General features: G+C 41.8%; 1 long non-coding RNA gene across 2 annotated transcripts in view; it reads right to left on the bottom strand.

The window, feature by feature from the left end:
- Positions 1-325: 325 nt before the first annotated feature.
- The window catches only part of LOC125465986 (uncharacterized), a 38,689-nt gene continuing 13,375 nt past the window's right edge, over positions 326-25,639 (bottom strand). Inside the window, exons 1-3 of one of the 2 annotated variants that reach the window (XR_007250344.1) lie at positions 15,207-15,481; positions 1,054-1,144; positions 326-972 (exon numbers count right to left, since the gene is read on the bottom strand). This is a non-coding gene — a long non-coding RNA (uncharacterized LOC125465986). Of the gene's footprint in view, positions 973-1,053; positions 1,145-15,206; positions 15,482-25,639 lie in introns of those variants that run through there. The other variant, XR_009442799.1, reaches the window with a different exon arrangement.

Below are 25,639 nucleotides of genomic sequence, written 5' to 3'. Positions count from 1 at the left end.
TTGAAATCTCATTACTGCAGCTGTGGAAATTTCAGCTCAATGAAAGAGATGATTATCTGAAGAAGAAAATATTTGAAGGGCTATGAGGAAAAGGCAGGGAAATGCGACTGAGTTCCAACACAGTAGATATGATAGTCCTTCTGTGAACCTTTCCGTGATTATAGTCCACAGATTATCGGAGATCCATGAAATATTTGAGAATAAAATCTAAAATTAGGTACCATCAAATCTCACTTTATTTGATCTATAGTTTTCCATTGCCTTTTGTTTTTACCTCTGCAGTGATACATATAGTTGTATTTTATCTGCTCGGGAAATGCTTTGAAATGAAATTGAAAAAGATCAAATATTGTGTGAATTATATCAGCACTGCTACTGACCCCATTCTTTCAATTGTCTTGAAGAAAAACTACAAAACAAGGTAACAACTGCAGAAAGACTGATGTTTCACAGGCTCCTTCCTGTTGGCCAGGAGCATGTAGAATGTACAGATGCACTATTGATACTCCACAAACTGCTGCACCCTTCACTAGCCAGGATTAAGGTGTGATTGTTAACTTTTGCTAATATTGATCAGAAAACTCTTTCTTACTACAGGGAGCTATATGCTTTATGCCAGAAAAGAAATTCTGAGCTTGAAACATTTTAAAAAGTTACCATAGAGCATATGGTGGTTATTCGATTATAGGTCTGGTCCTGTTGCAAATTCCAACATTCACACACCCCATTTCTGAAGAAGGGTCTAGGCCCGAAACATCAGCTTTCCTGCTGCTCTAATGGTGCTTGGCCTGCTGTGTTCATCCAGCTCCACACCATGTCATCCCCCAATCACACACCCCAGTCACCCAGCTGAGAATAGCTCAATAAATACATGGTACTTTCTTGCTCTGTGAAGTTCATTTTGGCTCTTGCGGTTCATTGATCAATGGAACCATTGGTGGAACTCACATGGGAGATACTTTAGGGGATTTGCTGCAAATAATGAAAGAAACAGCCAGTCAATGGTTCATAGTTTCACAGAAGGCATCACTAATAATGCTTCATGCTACTTACCTGGATAATTCTCATGGTTTAAATAAGAGATTCCCTCCTTTAATGTGGTTTAATGAAGGACCTCCCACTTTTTCTTTGATCTGAATAGAGCCTAAAGAAGGATAGAATAAGCACCCATTTTAGGTACGGAACCCATGAGCCATGATCTCCTGACCAAGCAAGCTTAGCCTGAAACTTCAAGCCCTATATTTCTTTTTCTTATTCCATCACACCAGAGCATCATTTCTGCCCCTTCAGCACTTCAATTCTCACTTTGTGATTCCCCTGGGTGAAACCTAGGTTTAAATTGTTTTGTGGTCCTGGATTTCCTCTGTTGTAGCTACAGTCCCTGCCTGCTCTGGCAGAGGGAGGGTTCGGTGGGGAAATGGGCGACAGAGAGGATGAACAGTTAGGAGGGAAAGGAGAAAATGGGGGGATGGGAAAAGAAAATGTGATAATAAGGAGGAGGATGAGAAGGAAAAAGGGAGGCAGGGCAATTGACAGTTCACTGCTGTGCCGTTAACTCTTCACATCTGCCTCTGTTGAATTGGCAAGGAACAAGGGAAAAGCAGGAATGGACTGAGGAAGGGAGAAAAGGAAACATACAGAGGCATGCAAGGAAAAAGCCAGGAAGGATGAGGTGGGACAACAGAAGCCGGAGAGAAGAGAGGGAAAATTGAATCACTGATTAAAACTAAAAACACCAAGTAGAAACTATCATCAGCAGTTGTTTCGATACTGCCTCTTCGTAGGCAGGAGGCTGCAATCGTCTGTTTTCTGGGTTTATGGAGGCTCTGAAGCTCCCTCTACTGTTACAGCTTGGCTGCATTGAATCTGTCAGTCTGACTGAGCGTGTGAGATAATCCAATGAGGGGACACCCTCATGCAAGTCAAGTATGTTTACCTCTAACCGTTGCCCAATGTTTTTACCTGTCCCTAAAAAGAAACGTGATGTTTATACCCATTACGGGATATTATCATTTGTAACCAGTGAGATCCCAGTTTGACAAAAACAATCATTTGAAGTGTGTGAAAATATTACAGTTAAGAAGTACAAATTTAACATGATTCTGGATCTCTGAAAATAGGTGTTCTGTAATAATACCATTAAAAAAAATCACAAACCAGTCTACATGTATCAATAAAGAATTGGAAATAGATGGAGATGATTTATATTGTTGCTATTTAATTGAGAAATTTGATGCTGGCAACCACGGTGAGAAAGTTTAAATGGTGTATTGACGTCATCTGAAACTCCTTAAGTCATCACCATTGATTCACAGCCTATCACTTCTTGCCTTAAATTTGCCACATTACGTATTGAAATTTACAAGTACGATGATTAAAATTGGGTCTGAAATGTCACTGACAGTAATGAAAGGCTAAAGTTAGAACATTACTGCAGAACAATACTCTCCGTGATTCAGAGGATACAAGAATATTATATTTCATTTGTGTCATGTTAAAGGGAAGCTACGAGTTTAATCAAATTTATAATTGTCAAAGAATTGTAAGGGCATTCAGTCCATTGAGCTCTTGAAATTGCAATCCCATTAGCTCCATGTGGCCAATAATGTAGTTTGTAATTTTTCTGGACTAGAGGCTTAGTACTGTACTGAAATAAATTCAAATCTCAATAAATAAATAAAAAATACTTGTCTTATTAATAGTGATCATTAAACTATTAGCCTGTCTGAAAAAACACCATCTGATTTATTAGTTCCTTTCATGGGAGCAAATCCTCTGTCCTTTGCTGGTCTGACCTACATGTGATTCCAGATCCACAATGATACTATTGACTTTGAACAATGCTCTGAAATAGCCTAGCACACAGTTAGAGATACCTCCTGACCCACTGCCTGCTCAAATGGGATGGTCTTACCATGGGCGTGTTCGCTGATTTCACTATTACACACCAGTGGGTTATCATCAACTGCAGAATCAACTGCAAAACAGTTAGAACCACAAACAAGTGTCAGAACACAAGATTACTTTTAGATCTTGTTCATATTGTAATCAAGAATATTTAAAAGAAAAGTGCATAGAATCCCTACAGTGTGGAAACAGGCCATTCAGCCCAACAAGTCACATCACCCCTACAAGGAACAGCCTACCCAGACTCTTTCCTCTACCCCTGCATTTCCCTAAGTATCCCTGGGTACTAGGGGCAATTTAGCGTGGCCAATCCACCTAGCCTGCACATCTTTGGACTGTGGGAGGAAACCAAAGCACCTGGAGGAAACCCATGCAGACATGAGGAGAACTTGCAAACTCCACACAGACAGTCGCCTGAGGCCGGAATCAAACACAGGTCCCTAGCAATATGATGCCACATTGCTAACTACTGAACCACCATGTCACCATGTTCTCATGCAATTTTCCTACTGTAGTATGGCTCTATCTGTAGCAAAAATAAAAGTTGCTGCTCAGAACAGTTCTATGGAAGGGTCACCGGACCTGAAATATTAACTCTGATTTTCTCTTCACAAATGCCGCTAGACCTGCTGGGCTTTTCCAGCTTCAGTTGTTGTTCCTGATTTACAGCATCCGCTGAGTTCTTTCAGTTTCCATCTGTAGCAAACTTGCTCCTGAGGCAAAAGGCTGTGTCTCCCAGCCTCATTCTAGACTCCTGAATACTAATGCTAGGCAGCCTCTCTTGTACAGCAATGTGGGAATGTTGCCCTGTTCTTTAGATGATACTGAAGCTCCCAACTGCCCTTTCAACTAGATGCAAAAGATCCCACGGCACTATTTGAAGAAGAGAAGGAAGCTTTGATGTCCTGGCTGATACTTGTCCATCAATCAACAGCCCATAAACAGGTTGTCTGGCCATTGTCAGTTGCTGTTATTGAGACCTGGCTGGAAATTGGCTGTTATACTTAAAACAGTGATAATGGGAACTGCAGATGCTGGAGAATCCAAGATAATAAAATGTGAGGCTGGATGAACACAGCAGGCCCAGCAGCATCTCAGGAGCACAAAAGCTGACGTTTCAGGCCTAGACCCTTCATCAGAGAGGGGGAGGGGGTGAGGGTTCTGGAATAAATAGGGAGAGAGGGGGAGGCGGACCGAAGATGGAGAGAAAAGAAGATAGGTGGGGAGGAGAGTATAGGTGGGGAGGTAGGGAGGGGATAGGTCAGTCCAGGGAAGACGGACAGGTCAAGGAGGTGGGATGAGGTTAGTAGGTAGGAGATGGAGGTGCGGCTTGGGGTGGGAGGAAGGGATGGGTGAGAGGAAGAACAGGTTAGGGAGGCAGAGACAGGTTGTCCTCTACATTGGGGAAACCAAGCGGAGGCTTGGGGACCGCTTTTCAGAACACCTCCGCTCGGTTCGCAATAAACAACTGCACCTCCCAGTCACAAACCATTTCTATTCCCCCTCCCATTCTTTAGATGACATGTCCATCATGGGCCTCCTGCAGTGCCACAATGATGCCACCCGAAGGTTGCAGGAACAGCAACTCATATTCCGCTTGGGAACGCTGCAGCCCAATGGTATCAATGTGGACTTCACCAGCTTCAAAATCTCCCCTTCCCCCACCGCATCCCAAAACCAGCCCAGTTCGTCCCCTCCCCCCACTGCACCACACAACCAGCCCAGCTCTTCCCCTCCACCCACTGCATCCCAAAACCAGTCCAACCTGTCTCTGCCTTCCTAACCTGTTCTTCCTCTCACCCATCCCTTCCTCCCACCCCAAGCCGCACCTCCATCTCCTACCTACTAACCTCATCCCACCTCCTTGTCCTGTCCGTCTTCCCTGGACTGACCTATACCCTCCCTACCTCCCCACCTATACTCTCCTCCCCACCTATCTTCTTTTCTCTCCATCTTCGGTCCACCTCCCCCTCTCTCCCTATTTATTCCAGTTCCCTCACCCCATCCCCCTCTCTGATGAAGGGTCTAGGCCCGAAACGTCAGCTTTTGTGCTCCTGAGATGCTGCTGGGCCTGCTGTGTCCATCCAGCCTCACATTTTATTATACTTAAAACAGTGACTGCTTCTAATGTGGTTATGGGCAAACTGAGGTAGTTGAAGGTGAATTATAGATAAAAGTAAACTGTTTAATTTAAAATGTGATGATAAAGCTATAAAATGTACTTTTGTATCTACTTAGCTGCACCTGTTAAAATAAAAGCTATCTTTAGATGCCTAGTAATTACTGTTCTTCCATCCTGATTAATATTAACTGACCACATTGGGATAAAAAATTATAGTTCATGTGTACATGAATTATAATCTACCCGGTGAACTCACTGAGAATTTGGATATGGCTCGGACCCAGTAGGACATTATCTAAGTAAATTTGGAATCCTTAAACAAAATCAGTGTTTTTTTCTTGTACCTTTTACAGCCATCAAAAATCCCAAATTGTTTTGTTGCCAGGGCAGTGATGTTGAAATGACAGCTGTAATTCAGGAAATGTGACAGTCGATTTGCACGTAGCAACATTGTAATGACTAGTTAATTTGTTTTTTGTGATGTTCTTTGTGGGATGAATCTGGTTGGGATGAAGAGGATAACTCATTTTCTTCCTTTGGCACAGTTTCTTTGGATCTTTTATATCCAATTGAGAAGGTGAAAAGGTTTCAGTTTAACACCTCATCTAAAAGACAACGCCCTTAGACAGTGCGGCACTCCCTCAGTACAGTACTGGAATTTCAGATTGGATTTTTGCACTCAAGTCCTGAAGTGGAACTTGAAACCTTATGACTCAGCGGCAAACATGCTACCGTGTGAGCCACCACGAGCCATATATACCCCGTGTTCTATCAAGTTCCAGGCAAGGTACTCACTTCATTACAGCATGAATAAGGTCTCATACTAACCTGTTTTCTGGCACTTACAGTTCTGACCATTTTTCAGATTTTTTGTTTCTTCAGCAGCAGGTTAAGACCACTGGTGCCTGATAATGGTATCAGCCAAACACCATTCTAATCAATGTCACTATAACTTCCGAGATAACACAGTGTGGAGCTGGAGGAGCACAATAGGCCAGGCAGTATCAGAGAGGCAGGAGAGTTGACTTTTCAGGTGAGGACCCTTTTCTGAAGAAAGGTCCTGACCCAACACGTCATCTTTCCTGCTCCTCTGATGCTGCCTGGCCTGCTATGGTCCTCTGTTCCACACTGTGTTATCTCTGACTCCGGCAGTTCTTACTATCACTATAACTTCTGGATGTCTTCATATTTAATGATATTCAATGATTCAGTGTTTATCTTCATATTACAAAAGCACATTTCAAAAAATTTAAATCTGCATTCACCCATTAAATATTGCATTGTTTTCAGCTATTAACATAGGAACATAGAAGATAAGAGCAAGAGGAGGCTGTTCGGCTTTTTGAGCCTGCTCTGCCATTCTTTACGATCATGGCTGACCATCCAACTCAACAGCCTAATCCTCCCTTTGATCCCATTCACCCCAAGTGCTGTACCTAGTTGCCTCTTGAATACGTTCAATGTCTTGACATCAACTACTTCCAGTGGTAATGAATTCCTCACGCTCACCTCTCTTTGTGTGAAGAAATGTCTCCTCATCTCCACCCTAATTGGCTACATGAATCCTCAGACCGTGGCCCCTGGTTTTGGACACACACAGACCATCTGGAATATCCTCCTTCCATCTACCCTGTCCTGTCCTGTTAGAATTTTACAGGCCTCTTTGCGAACACCCCTCATTCATCTGAACTCCAGCAAAAACAATCCCAGCCTAATCAATCTCTCCTCAAACATCAGTCCCACCATCCCGAGAATCAGCCTGGTAAACCATCACCACACTCCCTTGAGAGCAAGGCCATCCTTCCTCAGAAAAGGAGACTAAAACTGCACACAATATTCCTGGTGTGGCCTCACCAAGGCTGTGTACAACTGCAACAACCCTTCCCTGCACCTGTACTCGAAACCTCTCACAATGAAGGCCAACATACCATTTGCCTCCTTTACCGCCTGTTGTACCTGCATGCTTATCTTCAGCGACTGGTACACAAAGACATCCAGGTCTCACTGCACACTCCCCTCTCCCAATTTACAGCCATTCAGGTAATAATCTACCTTCTTGTTTTACTTCCAAAGTGGATAACCTCACATTTATCCAAATTATACTGCATCTGCCATTGATTTGCTCACTCACCCAACCTGTCGAGATCATGCCGAAGGATCTCTGCATCATCGTCACAGTTCACCCTCCCGCCCAATTTGGTATCATCTGCAAACTTGGAGATGTTACATTTCATTTCCTCATCCATATCATTAATATATATTGTGAATAGCTGGAGTCCCAGCACCGATCACTGTGGCACCCTACTAGTTACTGCCTGACAATTTGAAAAGGATCCATTCATTCCAACTCCTTGTTTTCTCACTGCCAGCCAGTTTACTACCCATCTCAAAATAGTTACCCCAATCCCATTGAATTTTACACATTAATCTCTTATGTGGGACTTTGTCAAATGCTTTCTGAAAGTTCAAATATATTATGTTGATTAGCTGTCCCTTCTCAACTCCACTAGTTACATTTTCATAGAATTCCAACAGATTTATTAAGCATGATTTGCCCTTCATAAATCCATATTAACTCTATCTGATCCTGCTACAGCTTTCTGAAAGCTCTGCTATAAAAGCCTTGAACAATCAATTCAAAAATATTCCCCACTACTGATGTTGGGATCACCAGTCTGTAGTTCCCTGTTTTCTCTCTACCTCCCTTTTTGAATATTTGAGTGACATCAAACATCCTCCAATCTGCAGTGACTGTTCCAAAGTCTATAGAGTCCTAGAAGATGACCACCAATGCATCCACTATTTCTAGAGCTATTTCCTTAAGTACTCTGGGATGTAGATTATCAGGCCCTAGGGATTTAGCAGCCTTCAATCCCAACAAGTTTCCCAGCACTATTTCTTTACTAATGTTGATATCCCTCAGTTCTTCCCTCTCACTAAATCCTGCATCCTCCAACAATTCAAGTATCTGATTTGTATCCCCTTTTATGAAGACAGAACCAAAGTATATATTCAGTTCCTCAGCCATTTCTCTATCCCCTATTACACGTTCCCCCATTTCTGTCTGTGGGGCACCTACATTTGTCTTTACTAATTTCTTTCTCTTCACGTATCTATAGAAATCCTTAGCATCAGTTTTTATCTTCCCTGCAAGCTTACTCTCGTAGTCTGTTTTCCTTTTCTGAATCAATCCCTTGGTACTTCTTTACTGAATTCTAAACTGCTCCCAATCCTCAGATTTATGTACGTTATGTACATTTTTATTCCATTTCTTTTCTATTCCAAGGTAAGGATCTGTGACCTGCCTTCAGAATTTTACTTCTCACATGTAGGTGAAAATATCACTCTAGAATGATACAGTGAGTTACTTTAATTGAGTAAACAGTGCAACTGCAGAAATGTGCAGAATTAAACCATGCTTTCAGGCACAGTATTCCATACAAAAGTGAGGGCAGAGCAATATTTCCCTCTCAGTAAAAGCTGTGCTATTACATTCCTAAGGGGATTAAAGTTTTTAATATTGTTATGAAATCCCAGCATGCTTCATTCCTTCGGTTGGTTTAGCTGAATTTTAAAAGGAAAATGTAACGAGTTCTTAGGTAACTATGGTCAGTAGCAAAAAAGCCTCATCACGTAGGATCATAGTTAGGACTGAAGCCATGAATGTCTCAGATGTGATTGAAATATGAAATATATGGAAATGCTAATTATTTTGTTTGGAATGATTTTGAGTTAATAAACTTGCCATTAATGTTTGTAAACTGAGCAAATTCTGACTCACATAGTTAAGGGAGAAGCTAATATTATGTTACACTGAAGACCACGAATTCAGCTCAGATTTTATCTCACTATTTCTATGTTTACCTGGGTCCACTCACACTTTCCCCAGGCCTCATACTCGTCTACCAATTGACACCAGGTAAATTAAACATTTTCCTGAAGTGTTCCTTGGGAGATTTTAATAAATTTGCGAGGGGCTGGCATTCAAACCCCAGCACCAAAACAGCAAAAGGAAAACATTCTCTTGGTGTTACCGGATTTTGGGTAATAATTGCAAGTGAGACCAGAAAGTATTAGCAGCATGGTATATTTGAAATATGCATTAGAACTTCAGCAATGTGCACTTTGTACAGCAGGGATTCTGGTGGATGAATGCGTAGCGAGGAGAAGGAGGCAGCGTACAAGAATCTTGAGTCTAAAGAGACCGTAAATATGGATGAGAACGTCACAGCGGGATTCTACTCAATGCAAAGTCTAAATGTGAAGGCTCGGCAACTGAAAATGAATATTGATCAGTAAAGGCAGAGTTGTTGGATGAAATTTTATTTCGTACAGGATGGATGTGGAGTTTTGAATGAGCTGAAGTTTATGGACAATGGTAACCAGTCAGAAACCATGGGAGACTTTGAGTCAGAAGGTGATTAAATATATGCATGAAGATTTCAGTAGCAAGCTGTCTGGAGTAAAGACAGATGCAGGTAATATCACAGAGGAGGAAGCACACTGACCTTATTATGGAGCAGAGTTAGGTAGGAAAATTCAATTGTGGCAAAGGCCGCTATGATTTCAATCACCCTGATTTTGTCTGAGAAATGGTCAGGGATAGAGTTGAAGTCAGAAGAGAGAGATAGGAGTTTGCAGTAGTGAAAATGAAGGCTTTCATCTTCCCTGCATAAAGCTGGAACAAGTTATGGTTCATCAGAGACTGGTTATTGGGAAGCAGTGGAGGCTTTGAGAAAGAGTGTAGAGATATAGAGCTTGATATCACATCATAGAATCCCTATGGTGTGGAAACAGGCCCTTCGGCCTGACAAGCCCACATCAACCCTCAGGGCATCCCACCCAGACCTGTCCCCTATAACCCACTTAATCTACACATCCCTGAACACTCTGGGCAGTTTAGCATGACCAATCCACCCAGCCTGCACATCTTGGGAGTGTGGGAGGAAAACGGAGCACCCAGAGGAAACCCACGCAGACACAGGGAGAATGTGCAAATTCCACGCAGGCAGGCACCCAAGGGTGGAATCGATCCTGGGTCTCTGGTGCTGTGAGGCAGCAGTTCTATCCACTGAGCTACCGTGCCTCCCCCTGGAAGGTGATGCCCATCTTTTCAGACAATATCAACATGGCACAGAAAACAAATGAGGAGGAGGCTAAGGACAGATTCATGGGGAATTCTGGAGATGATGGTTGTGTTTTTAGAAAAGAATCCATCGTAAAATCAGAAGAAATAAGAGCATGAGTAGGTCTTTTGGCTCATCAAGCCTGATCTACCACCATTCAATAGAACCAGAATGGGTCTGAATGTGGTTTTAACCACACTTTTCGGCCTGCCCCCTCTGACCCCGGAGTCCATAGTCAATAAACAAATATTTGTCCAACTCAGCTTTGAATAAAATCAATGACCCAGCCTCCTCTCAAGAGAAGACAGTTTCAGATGTTTCAATTACAGTCATAAAGGTAAAGTGAAAAAGAAGCAAAGAATTGACAAGAACTCTGGGATGAAATATGAATACATAATCAAATGACACCAATGGAGTCAAAGCTGACTCAAACAAAAAGGGGTAATCATATGAAGTTGGATGTATGAAGATAAAAATTGTAACAAGGTCAAGGAGAATGAGGTGCAGAAATGCATTCCAGTCACACCCTCACAAAATATCATATCTGGCCTCATTTAGAGTTATTTCAATACAATAGCTTTGGACAAAAGTTTAGTTGGAAGGTTTCAGACAGAATGTTGAGGGAGAAATGGGCATGACCCACATTCAATATTGAGAATTTAGAGAAGGAACCACTTTTACCAAGGACAAAGTGACTGGTTTGGAACTTCATGTTTTCATTTCTGGGTTCAGATTTCATGGACTCACATGAAAGAAATTTTCCTCTCCTCTTATCTTAGGGGTCAAGTCTTAAAACAGTACTGTATTGCAACTGTTTATTACTCACAATGTGTCATAAACTTGTAATAAAATGCCAGCTCATGAAGAAGGGCCATAAAATTGGCTAGTTAACACGATGGAAATGTGAAACTGAATCACAATTAAAAATAATTGCTTTACTCTGCAGCCAATTCATTCCAGAATATAACATCAATGCCAAAATATCAAAACAGTTTAATTCGCCTGTAGTGAACTCCATTATCTTGATAAGCAAAATAGTCAATGTTTGATGACAAGGTCAGAGCAGGAATGTTGATATGTATAAAGCATTTTTTTGGTTTTGGCATTCTCAGCCATTGTAACCATGGATGTTTGAGGCAAGTGGGTGAGCTGATGATAAATATTTCTATGAATTGCAATGCTACTCACTCAAGTTCCTTCGTAAGGACTTCAAAACTTATTCCACGTTTGATTATCACATCTGATCTTCACTGCAGCAGTAAATGTTTAGAGAATCCAATACAAGGAATGGAAACTTTACAAAGCTTTATAATTTATGCCCTTACCAACTAACCAATCATTGAATATTGCTATTATTTGCGACTGCAGAACTCAGTTTAATAAATAGCCATTAAAACTTGTGCTTAATTCCTACAATAACAAGAGAGGTCCAGAATGGAGCACGATGAGATGCGAACACTTATATCTTGCCTCCCACTTGGACTCATGTGGTTGAAACTGCACCTCCACACTGCTTGGGGCAGCTTTTGCAATTCTTTCCCTCGATTATGCAGAATCATCTGGATGCATCCAGGAGGAGAATCAACAGAGAAGATCTCCAAGATATAAGAGAAACGTACTTGATTTTGAGCCCTTGAACTGAGGTAGACATAAATTCAATGATCTCTCCAAAAACATGCAAACCTCCCTCCTTGGTTACACCCAAATGCAGAGACTGAAATATCAATCCAACAAGTCAAAAAGCACAGTGATGGAGTTTAATGCTTCTCTTGCTTGGGGCACTCTCTTGTGAGCACTTCAAGTTTTACCCCTTATAAGCAGAATTTTAAACACTACATCAAGATTTCCCAGTCTATTAGGTGTTTTTATTTGCAGTCTCCTGATACTGAAATGGCCAAGCAGAAAAGAAAATCTGATTCCACAGAACTAAGAAACGATTGACCTTCATTAAAAAATCCTCACAGGAAATAATTGCATACACTATTACTTTCATCTGTAAGCGAACATGACTTGAGAAAAGTTCCTCAGCCTGGACTTTCTCTTTAAGGAAATTTTGTTTAAAATAATTTTTTCTCTCCCTTATTTAAGAGGTGAATGAACACTGGAAGGGCTGAACCTATCAGATTTAAGAAAAGAAAGCCTGTAAGTACATAGTCTATCAGTGTGGATGAAAGAAAAAGGCGTTTTAATCTTTTGGCATGTGTTCTCTTCATTGGAGCTGAACACATGTTAAACATTAAATTGTTCGTCCTCTTCTTTGCTGATAGGCCTACTGTGCATTTCCACATTTCTCTCTTAAATATTATGTTCGTAGATATATAAACAAGTTTACAAACTTAGAGACAATTATTTCAAACTTTACACTGCCAAGAGTGATTAGGAAGGAATTTGACACTATATAAATATACATTACCGACATGCAGCCCTCTCAATTCCTGATGGTGAGGCTGGGCTTACACAAGCCAGAGCCTTTCAGTTTTGACCCTGCTGACAGAGATCATTTACTTAACATGGGAAAGTGCATTGTAAGTATCATTAAGTCATAGAGTTATACAGCAAGGAGAAGGACCCTTTAGTCCAATCTCATCCACACTGACCAGATATACTGAACTGATCTAACCCCATTTGTCAGCATTTGGCCCATATCCCGCGAAACCTTTCCTATTTATATACCCATCCAGGTGCCTTTTAAGTGTTGTAATTGTACCCACTTCCACCATCTCCTTTGACAACTTGTTCCCTACACTCAGAACCCTCTGTGTGAAAAAGTTGCCCATTTTAAATCTTTCTCCTATCTTCTAAAACCTATGTCTTCTACCATAGGAAAAAGACCTTGGCTATTCACTCTATCCATGCACCTCATGATTTTGTAAACCTTAATGAGATCACTACTCAGCCTCCGACACTCCAGGGAGAAAAGGCCCAGCCTGTTCAGCTTCTCCCTACAGATCAAACACTCCAATAGCAGCAACATCCATGTAAATCTTTTGTGCACCCTTTCAAATCAAACAACATATTTCCTGTAACAGGAAAACCAGAATGCAAAGGCATTGCTAACCCCTGCCTACCCATGCAGTAAAAAAAACATAACTGTCCAACATTGAGAAGTGGGGTGTTACCTAATCCAAAAATATAGATCCTCTGTGTAAAGGTCAGAAGTCACATGACATCAGGTTATAGTCAAATAGTATCAGAGACAATGGGAACTGCAGATGCTGGAGAATCCGAGATAACAAAGTGTGGAGCTGGATGAACACAGCAGGCCAAGCAGCATCTCAGGAGCACAAAAGCTGATGTTTCGGGCCTAGACCCTATTTGAAATCATGAGCTTTTGAAATGCCGTCCCTTTGGTAAGTAAGTGAAGTGATAAAGGAGCAGCAGTCCGAAGGCTTGCAATTTCAAATATACCTGTTGGACTGAAACCTGGTGTCCTGTGACTTCTGTCCCTGTCCACCTCAATCCAACACCGATATCTCCACTCTGTGTAAAGGGATTGATCAAGAATTCATAAAAGGAAATAGTATCCTTATTTTTCTTCACCAGCTCTGCTAATTTGTCAATCTGCCCCAACACCATTCAGTGTGAATCTATTTCCACTCATCCAAAAGTTGGGAGTGAAAAAATACATGCTAGCCGTGTTGCATTTTTACTTGGGACCAATAGCTTTGTGATCCTAGATAGAATGTGCCACGAAAGATGTTTCATCACAAGGGACTGGGATCTCATGGAAGAAGGTTCAAGCGAAGTCAAGAGGCGAAACCATGCCTCTGTAGATAGAGGGAAGACCAGTCAAAAAGCAGTCATATTTGGAAATGAAGGTACTGGTCATATTGAACATCCATTTTGATCTAAAGAAGACAATTCAGACCAGTAAGTGACATTTGGAAATGTTACTGGTTGTTCCTTCTGGATGATGTAAGTAGTGAACAAAAGTTTATTAGTTTGCAATAGCATGGCATCCAGTCTTGTGTCTCAAGCTCCCAGAACTTGTCTCTGATATATGTATATTTATGAAATGCAAGTCTTGATTGCATTCTCAGATCTTCCAGGAGTGGGAATTATACTAAATTACAGTACGATCCTGGACAAGTCCACTAAATTTATGTTGTGATCTGATTATGGACCAGTAATGATTTTGTCTAAAGTAAACAACATTTGTAGTCCCAGTAAGAGAGTAAAGCCCACAAGATTCCACAAGTTCTGAACCAGAAAATTAAACTTCACTATATAAGGTAATAGATATACAAATATAACTTAAACTCCATTATCCAGAATTAACATTTGACTAAATATGGGTTCACAGACATACTGTGGTTAATCATCCGACAAAGCGTATCAGACAAGTCACATAGATTTCTCAGCAACCCGTTCAGATGTTAGTGACATTGTGGGTCACCGAATTTTCTTCACAAAGGATATCAACTTCAATTTTAAAGATCCAACTCCTTTTCGTTAAAAGCAGCTCTGATTTGGACTGCCTCAAAGACTGCTCTCATGTCCTGGTAGTTCAATTCTTTCTACCAAGGCCATATTCCCAGGATTTCTGAGGCTGCCTACAAACATCTAATTACTGTTACAATTTCAGCCTTTTACCAAACAGCATGCTTTCCTGAGCTGGTGAACTCCTGAATTTCCCTGAGCTCAGACATCTTGGTCTTCTTTTCCAGCTGAGCTGACCAGCTTCTGAGTTTGAATCCTACTGGACTTCACAATTCAGCATCTGAGCATCCAACATTGACACATTGTCATCTCGCTAGCTGCTCTGAGCAAAACCCTAATGTCCACGGAGCATGCTTTACTCCAACTGCAAGGGGTCAGCTAACAGTGGCACTTTAGCAATATGGTGTTGCTTTCCCTGACTCTCTCTCACTAACAAGACTGACTGACCTCTAAAACTGCTCCTTATTGACCCTTGAACTGACTTGAGTCATCTATTACAGCATAGATAGCAGTGGAGTAGCAGCGCAGCATGCAGGCTCCTGCTCGGAACTCATCTGTTCCATCCTCTTTTACTGCTTTTAAAATATTTTTCCTTAAATTAATATACTTACAGTATGTGAAGTATTAATTTGTGCAGTACAGAGGAGATTGAGCCACTGCAGGGAGGGTGAGTCCAACATGGCGGTGAGAGAGGTCCCCTATGTCGATGGCAGTCACCCTGAGCAGTGGTAACAGCATGAACAGGCAGCACGAGACGGCAGTGGGAGCCAGGAACAGGAGGCCCGAGGCAGTTGCAGTGGCAGGAACAGGCAGCACAGAGAGGTGGCAAAGGTGAGGTTTGGCCCATCAGCAGGGGAGTTCGAGGCCTTGTTAGAAGTGTAGCCAGGAGCTTATGGACTGTGCTTCTTTGTTTTTCTACTCTTTAGTAAGAAGGACTGTAATGTTTAACTTTTTAACCTTGTATCTTTATTTCACTGCTTGGTACCTAAGTACCTTTGTACCTAAGATGGTGCTGTAAGTGGCGACATGTAATCTTTTCACTGAACTCATGAACACATGTGACTATGGACCTAATTCTAAATTCTGTTAAAGAGCTCACAACAAGCTCCATTCTTGTTCATATGCAGGATCAAATGCAACCAACACTGGAAAATGACATACTTAATTGTTACAACTTCAATATTCTCCCTAGCCACAAAACTCAAATGGATACAGAAACTGGATTTGATCATGGTGGGGGGGGGGGGGGGGGGGGGGGGGGGGGGGGCGCGCAAAACCGATTACACTTCAAAGGTACTTCATTGGCTGTGAAAACAAACATTGGGACTTCCGGGGGATGTTGTGAAACTACAAATCTTTCCTTCCTTTTTGAAGTCACACATTCTGTCTCAGATACGAGACTGCCAACCTGGGGCCATGGCTGACAACTTTCAGTTTTGTATCACTGGGAAAAAACTATTTGCTGCACACACTTTGTGGTAAGAGCACATTTTATCACGACACATTTTGCAGCCTCACGTATAAAAGTAAGTAGATTCCTTCATGGGCCGCAAAACAAAACACCCATCTAAAGTCGTACACAGCGAGCTGCTGGATACTTGTAATAGTAAATACCTGAGTTAGGTATTGGCCTGAAAAGGGGGAGCACCAAGTCAGCACAATTGCCTGGGTTACTCAGTGACTAAGACATTGTAACAAAACAACCTGTGAGATCTGAAGGAGGGAATGTTGAACTAAATTAAAGAATCTGCTATACAGCTCTTTGATTGTCTGGCCTGTGGTAAACAACTGGCTCACTATTGCCTGTGCAGAATGCTATCCTCCTGCTCACTTGTTCCTTAGTATATACGTTAAAAATGCAGCTGTTTTAAAGGGAATTATTGATGTGTTTTGACATGATATTCAACTGTGACTTTTTTTTATCAGCTCCCACAATATATAAATGAGATGTGGGTCATATAGTTCTAAAAATTCAATAAACTATTATTATCACCTTTTGGTATTGATATATATACATCAAAATCACAGACACTTGTGTGTGCTCAGGCTGGGTAATTTGGATGTATAGCATCACACTTCTCTTAACATGTCATAGGACATAGGACTCAGTATATTATAAAATTAGTAACATCTCATGATACAGTGAAAACATAATGAACATATTTTTAAAGGTATATCACATATCTGCCATGTGACATAGAACAACATTCCCCTTCTTCAAAAGAAAATAAATTCCAAACAGATGTCTGATGGGTGCACACTGTCAATTCAACAATACAGACATGGCACTTGCCCTGATCTGACAACTGAGATGGTATATCGTGTTATTCTTCGGTGATCTTGGTTTGCAATTTGGTTATCTTGCCACTCGTTACTGTCACATAAAGCCATTGTCATTGGAGTTTTCCTCGTCACCCTCTGCATGTATGATTGGCGTATCATATGTTGGTGTGAGCTGGCTTCTGTCCCTTCACAATGTAGCACCATGATGGGTAATGGTTTCATATGATCCAGGCTGGCTTAATAACTTAGTAACTTTTACCGGTCTTCAGCCATTTGAGACTGAAATTCTGACTCACACACTGCATCCAGTATATCACTGTGGTAGCTCTCCGTCCGCTTTTTACTTGTGCGTACCTTTCATACTTCCTTGTGGTTGAAGAAATATATCCTGTGTCTCAGAATGGATGGGTAGTTGGTTACTGGGCAAGGTCATTCATACTTGCCTTTCAAACATAAGTTGTGCTGGGGATGGGTGTTGTATGAAAATGTAGCAGTTCAGTATGAAAACCTTGTTTTGTTGCTTGAGTGTAGTGAATACTGATTTGATGTTGCATACCACATGTTCTGGCACACCTTTAGAGTGAGAAGACAGTGTGATATGATTCACTCCCAACTTTATACATATTTAGAAATGGCTTTATTAGTAAATTACAGTTTGTTGTTGGATGCTATCTGCTCTGGTACAGCAGATATGCTGGAAATGGCTATGATTCTTCCATTGATGATTGCTAAATTGTTAGATAATGGGAAATTTGGGGGAGTAAACTGTAAAAAGTTTGTAAATTCGGGTGTAAACCCTCAGTACGTCATGCTGCGAGAAATTTGTAATTTGGAAATCGAGGCCTTTAAACCATTAGGTCATGTACATGCCATCTTGGTCATGTCTCTTAAATATACATCACACATTGGCTGCAAGACATGGCACAACAATTGATGCTCAGGGAACAGTAACAATGAAATTTCAAAGGTAGTGGAAGAGGGAAGTGGTTGCTTCCAGGTAGAGGCAGGTCCTCCAGAAGAGATCCTTTCAACAGATACCCCTCCCATTCCTCAGACGATATGTCTATCCTGCGCCTCCTGCAGTGCCACAACGATGCCACTCGAAGGTGGCAGGAACAACAACTCATATTCCGCTTGGGAACCCTGCAGTCCAATGGTATCAATGTGGATTTCACAAGCTTCAAAATCTCCCCTCCCCCCACTGCATCCCAAAACCAGCCAAACTCGTCCCCGCCTCCCTAACCTGTTCTTCGTCTCACCTATCCCCTCCTCCCACCTCAAGTCGCACCCCCATTTCCTACTTACTAACCTCATCCTGCCCCCTTGACCTGTCCATCCTCCCCAGACTGACCTATCCCCTCCCTACCTCCCCACCTACACTCACCTTCACTGGCTCCATCCCTGTCTCTTTAACTTGTCTGTCTCCTCTCCACCTATTTTCTCCTCTATTCATCTTCAGATCCACGTCCCCCTCTCTCCCTATTTATTTCAGAATCCCCTTACCCTTCCCCTTTTCTGATGAAGGTTCTAGGCCTGAAACATCAGCCTTCCTGCTCCTAAGATGCTGCTTGGCCTGATGTGTTCATCTAGCTCCACGCTTTATTATCTTGGATTCTCCAGCATCTGCAATTCCTATTATCTCTGATTAATTTAACTGAGTTTTTTTGAAAAGGCGATTAAATATATTGATGAGTATAGTACAGTTGAGTGGTTTAGATGGACTTCAGAAAGGCTTTTGACAAGGTTCCACATGAGAGGCTGGTCCAAAGGGCAAGAGACTTGAGACAAGAGGGGACTCAAGACAAGTTGGCAAACTAGGTCCAAACTTTCCTTACAAATAGGAGGCAAAGGGTCTCGGTGCTGGGACTCTTGCAGTTTGTTATGCGCATTAACCACTTGGATATGAACGCTGAAGGTATGATTAGTAAGTTTGCAGATGATGTGAAATTGGAGGTATTGATGACAATGATGAGGATGGTCTCAGGCTACAGTCTGATATTGATCAGCTGGTAAATTGTGCAAAGTTATGGCAGGTGGAATTTAATCCTGTTAAGTGCACTTTTGGAGGAGTAGTAAGAGAAGGATAAACACCATGGTCCCTAAGGAATACTGAGGAACAAAGGCACCCCATGTGTAAGTCCATAGATTCCTGAAGGTGTCACCACAGGAAGGTGGAGCATATGGGATGCTTCTCTTCCTTACCTAAGAGGAAGAGTATAGGAGGAAGGAAGTCTTGTTACAACTTTATAAAACATTGATCAGTCACAAATGGATTACTGTTTGCCATTCTGGTCACCACACAATTGTAAGAATGTGATTGTATTGGAGAGGGTGCAGGGGATATTCACCAGGATGCTGCCTGGGACGAAAAATCTCAGTTGTGAGGTGAGATTGGATTGGTTGAGTTTGTTTTCCTGTCCATCCTGGGCCTCCTGCAGTGCCACAATGATGCCACTCGAAGGTTGCAGGAACAACAACTCATATTCCGCTTGGGAACCCTGCAGTCCAATGGTATCAATGTGGATTTCACAAGCTTTAAAATCTCCCCTTCCCCCACTGCATCCCAAAACCAGCAAAACTCGTCCCCGCCTCCCTAACCTGTTCTTCGTCTCACCTATCCCCTCCTCCCAGATGAAGCTGGGGGGACTTCTGACTGGAGTATGTAAAATTATGAGAGGCATAGACACAGTAGATCCTGAGCATCTCTTCCCCATGGCAGACGGGTCTATGATTAGAGGGCATGAGTTTAAGGTGAGGAGTAAGTGGTTTACAGGTGATCTGAGAAAAAAAAAGTCTTTTCACCCAGTGGGGGCAGACTTATGAATTGATCTGCTTGAGAGGGTGGTGGAGGCAGGTATTCTTGCAACATTTAAGAAGCATTTGAATATGCACTTATAATGCCAGGGTTTAATAGGTCATGGAATAAGTGCTGGTAACTGGAATTAGTATTGTTTGCTGCTTGTTGTTCAACATAGATATAATGGGCTGAAGGGCCTGTTACTATGCTCTATTACTAAAAGAGGAAGGCAACAAGAAGCCACATCAAGACTTTTTCCCTAGTCCATCAGCATAACGCTCAACAAAACTTAGAATGGGAAACTCTTATGAACTGAAGAAGAAAATGCAAGACTCTGAATTATGGAGACATGAGGAGAGCACCTACCTTTGTGTAGATCATAACTGCTCCATTGGTTATACAAAGAATGGCAGATGATAAATATAAGTCATACACTCAGACACCTGGCTCCTTAAGCGTGATTTGCAGTGGGCATAATTTTGCATTGGATGTTTTTGAGAGAAACAAGGAGATAATACCACAGGCAAATGATATGCTATTCATTTACATGGTGTGCTTAAATAAGTAAAACTTGGTATTATATTTCAGGAAGTTGTGTAAGGCTCTTGCACCGCTATATTATAGAGGGATGTGTGATTATTTGTAAAATTGTTTATAGAGGTCCCCCTTTGTGTGAGATTACTCTTGTTGTGCTGAGTTTTTCCAACTCTCTGGACCAGTCCCCCCTTCTTTGCCCTTGGAAAATACTAGGTATCTGCCTCCTCTCAGTTGGCTGGGAATTCAGAGGCTTTTCCAAATGGATGGACTTAGCTCTAAACATTCCCAATGTTGGAATAATGAACAAAAAGGGAGAAGAAGCAGTGTCACCACTTAACTGCAGTCCTTCAATTACCACAGCTTATATCCAGGACATTCACATTACCAGTATCCCCCCAACCCCCTCAGCTGGTGGTGAACTTTCTTGGAGCTCTCCTTTGATTGACAGGTCTGAGAAGGTACAGAAGCAATTCAAATTGAACAGAAGCAAGTAGCTTGTTCAGAACTGAAGATGGGTCACTGGACTTGAAACGTCAACTCTGCTTTCTCTCCACAGATGCTGCCAAACCTGCTGAGATTTCCAGCAATTTCCGTTTTTGTACCCTAACAGATAGTTGCCTGGGGAATCTGTGATCATCCTAACCTCTGAGTATATGGGAGTATATGCAAGCAGCACCCTCCATCCCAGGTCCATGATGGAAATTGGGAGGACATCTGCATAGAGAATTCTCTACTTTGCGACCATGCCATCTGGCTGTGGAGTAAAATTCCAAGGGATGCTGAACAATAACTGGCTTTTCTTTTAAAAAATGGACCTACCACCAAATTAACAAAACACCCATATAACTCCCCAGGGCAGTGTGACAATAACAAAAAAAAGCAATAAGGAGAAGGGCTAAGTTAAGTGCTGTAGCATCTGTTGGTCGCGAAGGACTCAGCACTTTATTTTATCCAACTTGTTTGGAAATGCTGTGACACACTTCTGTGGAAGGAGGGACTTGAACACAGATTTTCTGGCACAGAGGTAAAGACAAACAGATTCCATGTTGGCTGTTGCAAGTATATTGAAAAAACAATGGAGGAGTCACTAATTTGTGTGGTTGATATAAATGCTTATGAAGGGCAGATAAGCTCTGTTTAACTGTCATGATCTTAAGTTATTTAAATCCCCAGCCCGTTAAAAATATGAAAAAGATGCATATGTCAGTAAGAGTTGATAAATCTGTGTTGCTTTCATTTACTGAACAAATGTTGTAGCATCTGTTCTAGTAAATTCAAGTCATTTGTTGACATTTCCCTAGTGACTCTTTGAGACCGCTTGTCTGAATTCTAAAGTTACAATTATGTCAGTACGGTAGTGGGAGTTCTGAGTTTATGGTTTGGTTTGCAGTCTAAAAAGACAGTCTTTGATATAAGGTAAGAACAGAAGTGCATTTTTTTAAACAAGATACTAAGCCTTTGAGATTTAAAAAAAGGCTTTCAAGGGATTCCAATGGATTGGTGGCTCAGTGGTTAGCACCACTACCTCACAATCCCAGGGACCTGGGTTCAATTCTACCCTCAGATGACCGTGTGGAGTTTGCCCATCCTACCTGTGTTTGGGTGGGTTACCTCTGGATGCTTGTATAAGTTGCATAAATCATTGGTATAGCCACTTGGAGTATTGTGTACAGTTTTAGTGACCCTGTTAAAGGAAATACAGTTAAAGTGTGAAAGGAAGATTTATGAGGATGTTGCCAGGATTCGTGGCCCAAAGTTATAGGGAGAGGTTGGCCAGGATAGAACTTTTAACCTTGGAACATAGGAGAATGAGGAGTGCCCTTATTGGGGTGTATAAAATCATGAGGGACATAGAAAGGATGAATGCATTTAGTCGTTTTCCCAGCGATGGGGAATTGAAAACTAGAGGGCATAGATTTAAGGTGAGATGGGAAAGATTTAAGAAGGACCTGAGGGCAACTTCTTCACACAGAGAGTGGTGCGTATATGGAATGGGCTGCCAGAGAAAGTAGTTGAGGTGGGTACAAAAGCAGCATTTAAAAAACATTTTAATAGGTACATGGATGGGAAGGGTTTAGAGGGATACAGACCAAATGTAGGCAACTGGAACTAGCTGAGTGGGCACCACGGTCAGCACGGACCAGTGTGGGCTGAAGGGCCTGTTTCCATATATATTACTCTATGATTCTGATCCTTTGTTCCATTTTTGGACTCCTACCAGCCCAGCTTGGCCAGTTACACTTGACCTCAGTTTGCCTGGCTCTATCCTGCACTTCCACCCACAAAGCAAACATTGTGATGTTCATAAGATTCTTCTCCTAGAAAGGTCTGAAGAGTTGGAAAATTTCCGGACTCACCATCCACCTCAGTAGTACCAATCTAGCCTGCTGTCATTGCTTATTTATGATAGTGTGACAACTCTTCATGTGATAAAGATCTCCAGAAGTGAGACAGTTCCTTCAAAACACCAGATACCAACTTTGATGCAACTAATCACCCTGAACTCCTCTGTTCCACTTCCTATCTCATGGCTTTCTTGGCTGTCTCATTTCACAATGTGACAAGAAATATAAATCAACAGGCACAAGTCACATCTCCTGCACTCTTCAGCAGAATCTAAAGACCAGAGTCAGCTAAAATGTACCTGATATGTTGCACCCTAAAATATCTTAGGAGTGAATAACTTTAATCATTTCATTACTTCTATTTCCAATAACAAATCTATAACTACTTATAACTGAAAATAAAAAGAAAGCCTAAATCATATTCGATTAAACCAAATCCTAACCCAACTGAAGACTGAGTGGGACATCAGGTGTCTAGTATTTTAGAAGTGTATGCTTCTCCACATTTAAATTGAATATCTCATACACTTCCTTTCCTCTGCATTGTTGCCTTTTTTAAATGTTCATTTGGCTAAAAGCTATGAGAAGGTAAGGACAGATAATTCAGCTTCCTTCTTTTTTAAACAAGGACAGAAATTGCTGGAAAAGCTCAGCAGGTTTGGCAGCATTTGTGGGCTGAAATCAGAGTTAATGCTTCGGATCAAGTGACCCTTCGTCAGAACTGCATTCTCTTCTTTTTAAATCCTTCTTGGTCAGTTGCAACAAATATTGTGTTTTTTTTCCCTTTAGCGTGCAGGTAAGTTGCTTGTCAGTCAAAAGTACAGTGATCAAAATGAAGGAGTCGATTACAAGTTTTTTCTTGGTGGAGGAACAAAGAATGTTCATTTATTTCCCCAATTTGCTTTCTCATTGCGTGGTGTCTTCTGAGATGTTGAGACAGAGGGACACACAGTCCTTGTTGTTTTCAATTCATATTCTTTCTCTCTGCTCTTCTGCGCAAAAGCTGCTTTTGAAATATAGTCCACTGTATGTCCCTGAATCTTTCTAAGCTGATTAAATGAAAAGATACTCTTACATCTCCCAATAAAAAAAATTATCATACAAGTGTGAATTATAGCTGGAGATGTGAATTTCTTGACTCTGATTCTATTCCCTGACTATGACATCTTTAGATACAATGGTAATTTAAGTGCACAATGCTTTTTCATATGCCACATGATGTCTCTGGACTTCCCTCAATCTATGGTCTGATAATCCAGCACCCATTTTAGGTCAGCATTTGCCCATTTTTAAAATCATTTTCATCACTGTAAGGTCTCAGGTCTAAAATTCAGATGCTACAAGATAACATGTAATAGTCCATGTTAACCACTATTGTAACATATATCTGGAGTCTGGCTTGTCATTTCTATTCAGCAAGTTGCAGCTGACAAAGTTAGGAGGTCAGAAATCCCTTTGAATGCTCCATTCCATGGAACAAATATTGCATAGGAGGACTAATTCATGAAGGCACACTTTTGAATCCAATGACTTTCCAGTGCTAACGATTACAACTGTAAGTGCCCAGGAACTGCTTGTTTCTAAGGCAGTCACTTTACAGCAGTGAGCTATGCCCTCTTACAACTTCATTCATAGACAACTTGGCGGTGTGAGATGTTTCTTCCTATAACTGTGAATAACTGGATGCTATTGAAGCTTGTATGCCTCAGAATTCAGTTAGCAGGTTATTAGGTTGAAACATAGGACTATGAGCAAGCTTGCTAGATGGCCTACCGCCAAATGTAATGACACATCACTTTCCTAGTGGAAACAACAGGACAGGGTCTAGACCCAGAAGAAAGCACTGATATAATAAAGCTGAGAGGTGGCAAATGGAGTTTAATGCAGACAAGTGTGAGGTGATGCACTTTGGTAGGAGTAACCAGAAGGCAAAGTACAGGGCTAATGGTAAGATTCTTAGCAGCGTAGATGAGCAGAGAGATCTTGGTGTCCATGTACACAGATCATTGAAAGTTGCCACCCAGGTTGACAGGGCTGTTAAGAAGGCATACAGTGTTTTAGCTTTTATTAATAGAGGAATCGAGTTCCGGAACCAAGAGGTTATGGTGAAGCTGCACTTGGAGTATTGTGTTCAGTTCTGGTCACCGCATTATAAGAAGGATGTGGAAGCTTTGGAAAGGGTGTAGAGGAGATTTACTAGGATATTGCCTGGTATGGAAGGAAGGTCTTACGAGGAAAGGCTGAGGGACTTGAGGCTGTTTTCATTAGAGAGAAGAAGTTTGAGAGGTGACTTAATTGAGACATATAAAATAATCAGAGGGTTCGATAGGGTGGATAGGGAGAGCCTTTTTCCTAGGATGGTGACGGCGAGCACGAGGGGGCATAGCTTTAAATTGAGGGGTGAAAGATATAGGACAGATGTCAGAGGTAGTTTCTTTACTCAGAGAGTAGTAAGGGAATGGAACGCTTTGCCTGCAACGGTGGTAGATTCGCCAACTTTAGGTACATTTAAGTCGTCATTGGATAAGCATATGGACGTACATGGAATAGTGTAGGTTAGATGGGCTTCAGATTGGTATGACAGGTCGGCACAACATCGAGGGCCGAAGGGCCTGTACTGTGCTGTAATGTTCTGTGTTCTGTGTTCTCATGCCAATGCCAAGGGTTTTCATACAATCAGAGACTCCCTACAGTGTGGAAGCAGGCCATTCAGCCCATTGAGTCCACACCAACGCACTAAAGTGCATCCCACCCAAACCTAAACCCCGCCCACCCCTCATTCAGTTCTGTAGCCCTGCATTTCCCATTGCTAATCCACAAAGCCTGCAGATCCCTGGGCACTAGAAACAATTTAGCATGGCCAATCCACCTAACCTTCACATCCATGGATTGTGAGAGGAAACTGGAGCACCGAATGGAAGCCCACACAAAAACAGGGAGAATGTGCAAAGTCCACATAGTTGTCCGAGGCTGGAATCAAACCCAGATCCCACGTGTTACGAAGCAACAGTGCTAATTACTAAACCGCCACGCCGCCCATCTGGCTGAGCAACCACAGGATTCTTGAAGTTGAGATCCTTAG

Source organism: Stegostoma tigrinum, chromosome 30 (assembly GCF_030684315.1).
Source record: "Stegostoma tigrinum isolate sSteTig4 chromosome 30, sSteTig4.hap1, whole genome shotgun sequence".
In the NCBI taxonomy this organism is placed as follows: Eukaryota; Metazoa; Chordata; class Chondrichthyes; order Orectolobiformes; family Stegostomatidae; genus Stegostoma; species Stegostoma tigrinum.
Note: the sequence above shows the minus strand (reverse complement) of the source record. Positions and strands in the feature narration are given on the sequence as shown.